Here is a 9,745-nt window from a genome sequence, read left to right as displayed (position 1 = left end):
CGTTTGTATTTATTTCCTATCTAACATTTTATCATTTTATGAAAATAGGAAGCATCAAGAAGAGATACAAGTCGAAAGCATGCCTTAAAATTTTGAAAATCTTAAAATATACTTGCTACCATGTGGCATAGTTAAGGTAGAATTAAAAAAAAAAAAAAAATTAGATTGTTGAATCAACTTGAGTACTATTCTGTACAAGATGGTAAAAAAATGAAATGTCAAAAGCATTTGTAAATGATCTAAAATCAAATTGAATTTATCAGTATATGATACTGCAGCAACGTAGCAAGCTACTAAAAGTTGAGAACAATAATGATCAGAAGTTGATTTATTCAACAGAAATAAATATATTGAAGCTTTGCAAAGTTGAATGATAAATTTACTAATTTGAGAAAAGACTGAAAATCTGAATGAAATAATTCAGTAAGGACAAAACGAAGAAAGAATTAGTTAATCTAGGCAACTTTTCAGAATGAATTAATACCATTTCACGAATAAATTAACTCATTAGAAGATTTGAATATAAAATCAGGAATTGTGTAAAAAAACTGATATAATGAAAACGAATTTTCATCGTTGAATAATAGTAAACATTGAGCTATGATTGTTCAATAAAAATTAAAACTTATTTCAGAAAATAAAAAATTTATAAGTCACTTTTGGAGCGATACATCCTGAAAAATACGATAAGATATGTAAGAATTTTTCATGATAAATTCTTAAGCAATAAGTCGTGTCGACAGAGGACACGTGATTAATAATATTATTTTAAACGTAAATGGCAATAAAAAATTTTAGAGGAAATTTAAACTCAAATTTTTAAATAAGATAATTTTCGATTAAATCGAACTTGAAAGTTGGCTAATTTTATTCAATGTTTAATTCAATATAACGCTAATACAAGATAACGGAATGAAAATTTTTAATTAAATGACCAAAAAATAAGCTTTGCACATTTATTACAAAAACTATAGCAATTAGTTCGTAAGAATAATTTTAATGTAAATAGCTTTTTTAGCACCTCATGTACCAAACTTGACCGTAACCAAGTTGGCGCCGAATATTAATTTTTTCAAAACCATATGCCAAAAAATTGCTCATGAATTGCTCTTTCGATATAAATAATTGCTCTACTGCTATAATTAATAATTAATTAATTAATCGTAATTAAAAAATCAAAAATTAATTTCCAATTATCTCTGATTGTGAGAACTTATTTTTATCGTAATAGACGCCAAAAAATTGCTCATTCTTTTTTCTATTAAGAATGATAGCTATTTTGTGCATAAAACGGATTTTAATTAATTAATAATATAAATAATTATTTTGCACCTTTGGACCTGTGAATGACAATTGTGACGTCATCGTCGCGACAATTTCATTGTAGTTTTACATGAGGACAAGCCATAGTGAGACATACTAAGATACATGCGTATATGTCCATGTAAACAAACTTTTTATGGTTACTCTATTTGGGCTAAATGTTTAATTATGAAATAATAATTATTATTTATCTAATGCTAAAATTAAACAGTAAATTTTCTTTCATGAAGTTATCTAATACTAATAGAGAAAAGCAGTTTTTTTATCGTATCCAATAATTGACTAGAAAAAGGTACGCATTTAAAAAAAATATTAGTAATTAATTTTGCAAATTACTAATAAAATTATTTACTTTTTTAGAATTATTTGTGTATGAAAGTGATGCTAACTGATTCAACAGTTTTATGATCCCCATTTTTTTTTTTATATCGGAGTATTTACAAGTGAATATTATTAAATAAAAAAATCAATAACAATTGTGGATTCTCTTCAAGTATTTACAAAAATAAAAACATTGTTATAATTCAGTTAATTAAATCATGGATGACACGACATTAACTCTAGCACCTGAAAATATTGTTAATTGAGTTGAATTTATCCTTCAACAGCAGTGGAACATTGAGAAAGAGATCTTGGAATGAATACTTCATATTGGCGAAGAAAAATCAATGAAGGATCTTGAACGCGAGTACCCAGAAGACCAAGTGTATTTGTCAAAAACTAAAGTGTTGAAGGTTATATACTCGTTTATAAGACAGATTATACCTGATGGCAACTGCTTATTTTTCGGGCATTCCGCTATGCTTATCTTGAAAAACTAATCAATAATAAAGACGAATATGACAAGTTCAAAGATTTTGCTATTAAATTAAGTGCTGAGACAATTTAATTGCTCTGGGATTTCCTAAATTGACTGTACAAAATTTTCATGGCATGTTTATGGAAGTTTTTAATAAAGCCGGGGACGATCCTGAAACCAGCAATACAAGTCCCACTATTTTAGCTCCAGTGCGTCACAACATCCTAGTGAATTTAATTAATTGTCACTTAATACTGTGATTGACAATGGAAGTCCTAGATCTAAAAATTACTCACGACGACACGCCACTCTTTATCAATGATTCTATCGAAAAATGTACGTATATTTATAAACATTACATCAGTTCTGACTATGAATTTATGTATCGTCTGTTAATGCTAACATCTATCGCCAATATATTAACACCCTGGCAAATTTTTTTATATTTGATCACATCACAGCATATCACAATTACTTTTCATAACAATTATTCACGGGTATATCCAATTCTGTTGTCACTATTCAAATACAGAAATATTTTTTTATATTTTGACCCATTTTTATTGTTTTTAATTTATTAATTATAATTTAACTAATTTTTGCTTATTTTTTGACAGTGACATTGAGGCAGAGACCAGAAGACACAAAATCCTTTGTGAAAGCGAGATACACATTAGAATTTCCAGGATTCGCGCTGGTGTATGCTATGCGAGTTAATCTTCGGCTGCCATTGTATCGATGGTTAATCAGATGGCCTACCCTGATAATAATGACCTCAATTATTCCTCTCTTGTCAATGATACATTTGTACCTGTAAGTTTTTTTTTTTTTTTTTAATAAATAATTCTATCAAACAAAATTATTCTATTGAAGATTTTAATTGAAGTGAATATTCAATTTTTGACTATCTATAAGTCACCCATTTATTTCAGCAGATCTTGTATTAAATTTCTTTATTTTACTAGTCATTTTATAGTTATTTAAGCATTAATCATTTAATATTGCTGTGGAAAATGTCAATTTAATTTTTGAATATTAACAAAAAATTTAATATGATTTATTTTTACAGATTTCAAGAGAGTTCAATTAGGATAATATAACCCAAGGAATAGTACTGGGTTCGTTTTCCCTCGGCTATGTAATCACAAACGTTTTGGGTAAACAAGTAGCTGAAATAATCGGTGGTAACTTAATTTACAGTCTCGGCATACTCCTAACTGCTCCATGAACCGTAAGAAGTCCATTTGTTGCATACTGGGGTATCTTAACTAAGGATTTACTAAGGTATTTTTATATCGACGTTCTAATTAGTAAATTGTCTAATTCCATTTTAGAGAATCTTCTATTTGTACGAAAAAACAATTAGTTTAAAATTCATTATCACTTTAAAAAACCATTTAATATCATTATTATCTATTAGAAATATAATATTTAGATTTGAATCATTCAAATAATTTATAATTCGATTATGGCTACATCAAAATGTTAAAAAAATCACCCTCTAAAAAATATGGAGTTAGACAAATTATTAATTAGACCGTCGATATTTCATATTAAGACTTTTCTTTTTACTTGAATTTAGTGTATAAACTTTCTAATATCAATTAATTAAGTAAATTTTTTAATATATTAAGAACAGGTGTACTCCTAACCTGTCAGTGCATAAGAAATGTTAACATAAAAATGATCGAAGAGTACCAGTTGGTTTAATGGGGAACGTTATATTTGACTTGACTTGCCAGGAGTGTCATCCCCTGGAGTACGATATCTGGCGCGTTGTCGCACTCCTCAAAGAAAGGTCAGATTTTTTTCTCGCGTAAACTCAATGAGTTTGGATATTGGAAGCTCACCATTCAAAATCTTTCGGAGCTGCTGATCGCCAGGAATGAGCAAGCGATCAGCGACAGCAAGCGCTTAGCCAAGTCCCAGTAGGTCCAGGAAGACCAGTAGCACCTGCATCAGAGCAGCGCCAACTCTCCCGCTGAAGAGTCCAGCTCTGACAACTATGGAGACTCCTCCATAACCGTCACTTCGTCTATGTTCTCACGTAAGTACGTTCAAGCCTCCGAGATTTTATCAGACTTTTTTTTTTGCAGACGACGAGGCTCCCGGGAGTCGGGAACCAGACCTCAATCTCGAAAACCGCAAGTTTGTAGTGAAAAACGAGCAGGATCTGGACCATATACTGATCGACAAGGACCAAGGTTTAGATCTGGTTATTTATGTCCATTAGAATTTTGGACTGGCTGGCCGTTAGCTTTTTACCTATTTAGAACTGTAAGTATAATGTGGTACGTATTTTGGAGAAAATCAATTAAAGGTGTAATAATAAGTTTAAATCGCATTAAAGATAGATTTGTAAATATATTTACAGAAAGATTTATTTGTACCAAAAAATATTTGTTATTAGTTAACAAATCATTTATTAGAGACCACTTTTTAGTATTAAACAAATATTTCTTAGTACTTTAAATGATTTGTTTGTATTTAATAAATCTGATATTCATTTATTAAAAACTAATAAATCTTTTTAAATACTAAGAAACATTTATTAAGGACTAAAAAGTGGTCTTTAATAAATGATTTGTTAAATATTAACAAACATTTTTAACTATAAACAAATCCTTCTATCAGTGTAGACAGTCATTTAATCAGCGGAAAAATGTGGGACACTTTTTTATTACTATGAATAACTATAAAAATTTTATTATTATTCATTTATTTAAACTTTGTTTTGCCGCCAATTTTTTGTACTTGCGCATCTCGACGCACCATATTTAAAAACAATTGAATAGCGAGCTCATAATGAATAATCAGTTATTTGTCGAGTATTATTGCTGTTGTTGTTTAAATTTGGTGCTGTTCGATTTATTTAATTATTATGACTTCTTGGGCGGCAGTTTCTCATTTTGAGATACTTGAAACTATTCAAAAATTTGAAATATGTGAAAAAAATGGTAAAGTAAAATCTCGGTCTAATCCAATCTGGAAGGAAATTTGTGCAAAATGGAAATTGGATTCGGGAAGTTACAGCATGAAACCTTTAAATTTGTATTTTTATATTTCACAAAATCGAAATGCGATTCTTACTAGTTACATTAAATGTCTAAATATAAATGAATCTGAGGCTGAGGTCAAAGAAACTTCTGTGAATGACAAGTCACCGTCAGCAAGCGATGATAGTAATATTTTAGACGATAAAAATGATCCTGATTTTACACTCCACACTCAACGGAATGATCATCCGTGTAAAGATAAATTATTGACATTTTTCATAAAATTTCCCACAGATGTATGGACTTCAATTAAGCCTATCCAAAAAAATGACAAAAACGATCGACCATACTTGACATTGCAGGAGAATTGGACACATGCATTAGCAGAATTAATTTACTGTGAAACGAAATTGCCCTGTGCATTTAGTTTTACAAGCAATAAAGTTTTTCGTGTTGAAAACGAAGATAACGGAAGTACTGAAAATAATTATAGAGTTAAAGTGAATGGTGTTTGTGCTGAAAATAATTGTCAAGCTGCGATTTATGGTGAATGCAATTATAATACTGATGATAATAATGCTGAAATGATTATTTACACTTTAAATACTAAAACGATTCCTCATTATAAAAAACGTTACGTATCAAAAGGTAGAAGAACAGAAGTGAAGAAAGAATTAAAAAATAAAAAAAGTACTATGTATCGAGAGGCATTGATTTTAAAATTTCAGGAATATGGAGATCAGGTGTCACCGCTTATCCCGTCAACTAAGGTTTTAAACGAAATCAAACAGGAAGCTGAAAACGAAGATTTTGGAATACAAGGAAATTTATGGGAAAATTTAAATCGAGTAAAATATGATCCTGAATTTTATCCTACGTTAAGACAAATTGGCTTCGATAAATTTTTTGCATTTTACTGGAGCATCGAACAGACTGATGTGTATAATGACGTTCTTAAATTAAACCCTATAGTTTCTATAGACGCAACTGGAAGTTTAGCTTTTAAAATAAATCATGATGGACGTCTTTCAAATGGACCAATATTTCTATATCAAATAGTGACTCACATAGACAATTTAATAGTTCCAGTATGCCAAATGCTTTCGGAACGCCATGACACTATCATTATTACAACTTGGCTACGGGAATGGATTGCAAGTGGTGCTCACATTCCACAGAATATTGTGACTGATATGTCCAAGTCTTTACAAAATGCGATTTGTTTAGCGACAAATAATCAAACTTATGGCGAATATTTAGAAAGTTGTTATCAATATTTAATAGGTAAACGCCAGTCTGTGTCAAAGCCATACTTAAGGATCGACATTGCGCACTTAATTCACTGGATATCTTCTTTAAAATTTTTCACAAATGCGAAACCAGGTATTAAAGATTTTTATTTACGTGTTATTGGTTTAATGAGTACGATTGAATGTTTTGATCAATTAAAAAAACTGATGACAGCCATTTTTAAAATTTGTCAAAGAAGCCATGGCTGTAAAGAAGATATTCAGTGGATTTTATCGAAAATAGAAACTTTCAAATTTGATAGTACTATTGACTATAAAAGTCTGCGGGAAACAACTTTTTGTAGCAAAGAAAAGAGTGTGACCAACATTTAGCTTGTAATGACAATGATAAAGAGGAAACATGTGATCAGGAACTTGACAACTTTATTGATAATCTTGCTAAAGAGACATGTATTGCTAATACGAAGTTTGATCCTGCAGTAAGTTTCGATGATATCAATCCATACCATTTTCCCAAATTTCTGAAAGAATTAAAACGTTTATTTAAAAAGTTTCCTGCTTGGACTAATGTAATGCGAACAATTTTTGACTCCGATATTATCGTTCCAACATCTGCAAGATCAGAAAATTATTTTAGGACAGCTAAAGAAGAGTTGTTGAATAATCATCGACCTAGTAGTATAATTAAAATACTTATAAAACACATGCGATCCTTAACAGCCCGAATGATAGAAGCTAGATCTGAAATTGATAAAAAAACCATTAGTGCAATCAAAAGTTAATGTAAAAAACAGTACCAAAGCAAATAAAAAAAATAATGATGTATTGAATGCCTGTGAAAATTGGAAAAACAAACTGAACGTTGACAAAAACACAAATTTAACTTCCAAAGACAATGACACTCGTGAAATAACTAATTCGATTAGTTCACTTCCCATATCTATTGGTGATTCAACGGCGTCTAATTCTTCACTAACTGATTTGGCATCTGTAGAAAAACCTGAAGACTCACCTATTTTGGACTCATCACTTTTATCTTCTCCTAAACAAAAAAACAATTCTCCTCTATTAAAGTCTGGGTTATTCAAATCAATGTCTGAAAATAAGGTAGAAGATTCGTATCAACTTGAATCTCCATTATTTCAATCGACACCAGTAAAGAATGAACAAAATATTTTAATTTCATCGACTTCCAATGCACTTTCTTTCACTCAAAACGCTGACGATAGTTTTAGTATTATATTAGAATCACCTAAAAAATTTAATTTGAAAACTGAAAAACTACCAACAAAACGGAAAATCGTGCAGTCTGAGCCAATGGTTCACAAAAAAAGAGGTAAATATGTCACTCCATGTCCTGATGTTCAAACTCTTCATGAAAATATTCTTAATAAAAAACTATCTAAAATGAAGAAAAAAAAAGAATTTATTGAAAATGGCAGTAGACAAAAACCACGAAAAGTTAATAATTCTAAATATATGTTACTTAATACGTGTGGATTTGATAGTCTCTGTGAAATTTTTTCATTCGGGTACTTAAATTTTAAAAATCTAAAAAATTATATCGATTCACAGAGTCAATCCAAGTGTTTCTTTTCATGCATTATAAATTATGCTCAGTTCGGAGCCTTAGCAAAGTTTTACCAAAAAAGAATCGAATTATTATTTGCTTTCTATCCGGGTCGAAATGGTACAATTAATTGTGCGGATGATATTAACTTATTAATGCAGCGGCTATTCGATAACGTTCCATATAACTCAAACATTGTAGAGTCTATTTGCACAAACTATTTATGCAAAAAAAAATTAATAAAAACATTTGCAGTATTGAGCGTATCAGCAAAAAAAGTCTGGGAGAGTGGGATCGACATGTTACAAGACAGTGTTTCAGATGCATTAAAAGTAGAATCATCGATTCACTGCAAATCGTGTTCACAAAACTCTGTAACAAAATCTCTTTCTATTAATGTATTTTTATGCTTAGACATAAGTCATTTTTACATACCTTCGACTTCTCTCTCAAAACTTCATAACAATCAACGTTTAACGGAGAATTTAGGTGACATTCCAATAAAATTAAAGATACTTGATAAAAATTATTTATTATTTGGTGTAGTAGAGTTTGTGCCACCAGTATATTTGAATAAAGTTGGTCATTATGTAGCTTACACAAGATCAATCAATAATAATTGGGTTATAATTGACGACTTAGTTTCGAAACCTATACCTTGTAATTCCAAATCAACTATTATTCAAATTGCATTATTATTTTATGTTTTAATTTAATAATATCTGTTATATTTTATAAACTGAATTATGGTGAAATGAAATAAAAATAAAGAGTTAACCTGTTTAGATCAAATTTTTTTTTTTGATTTTATGCTTTATTAGTGATAAATTATAAATATTAACATATCTACCAAAATCTTTCTCACTAAACCTATGATGCCCTGAATCCAAACCTTGATCTTTCCTGATCAGCTGATCAACTCCCTGATTCTTAACTGGACGACAATCATCAATATAACTCTCGAAATTTTGGTCAGGAACAATGAACCGGTGGTGATTATCATCAAACAGCTGATCCAAACCTTGGTCCTTGTCAATCAGCATGTGGTCCAGATCCTGCTCGTTTTTCACTACAAACTTGCAGTTTTCGAGATTGAGGTCTGGTTCCCGACTCCCGGGAGCCTCGTCGTCTGCAAAAAAAAAAGTCTGATAAAATCTCGGAGGCTTGAACGTACTTACGTGAGAACATAGACGAAGTGACGGTTATGGAGGAGTCTCCATAGTTGTCAGAGCTGGACTCTTCAGCGGGAGAGTTGGCGCTGCTCTGATGCAGGTGCTACTGGTCTTCCTGGACCTACTGGGACTTGGCTAAGCGCTTGCGGTCAATGATCGCTTGCTCATTCCTGGCGATCAGCAGCTCCGAAAGATTTTGACTGGTGAGCTTCCAATATCCAAACTCATTGAGTTTGTGCGAGCCCGACTAGAAAAAAATCTGAACTTTCTTTGAAACGTGCGACAACGCGTCAAATATCGTCCCCTTCCAGATTTTTTTCTGTTTGACGTTTTTCAGGAAGAGGATGCTCAACGAAGGCGTAAGATTCAGGTTCCAGTGGAAGTACCTCCGGTTACTAATACCTACAGAATTGGCTCACAAATTGTATAGCGTTAGGATCGATGCCTAACCAAGACATCTTCTGTCTCACCAAGGTCTCTTCCTTCAGAAGGGTTGTTGTGGAGATCATATGTCAGCGAGCAGTACTTGAGGAGACTCGGTTTGTATTCTGGCGAATCTGATGAGTCTTTGGATTCTTCTATCATTTTTACGTCAATATTTCTTATGCACTGTCGGGTTAAAATTAAAAAATTAA

The sequence above is a fragment of the Cotesia glomerata genome, linkage group LG3, assembly GCF_020080835.1.
Source record: "Cotesia glomerata isolate CgM1 linkage group LG3, MPM_Cglom_v2.3, whole genome shotgun sequence".
Taxonomy (NCBI): Eukaryota; Metazoa; Arthropoda; class Insecta; order Hymenoptera; family Braconidae; genus Cotesia; species Cotesia glomerata.
This window is presented reverse-complemented; position numbering follows the sequence as displayed.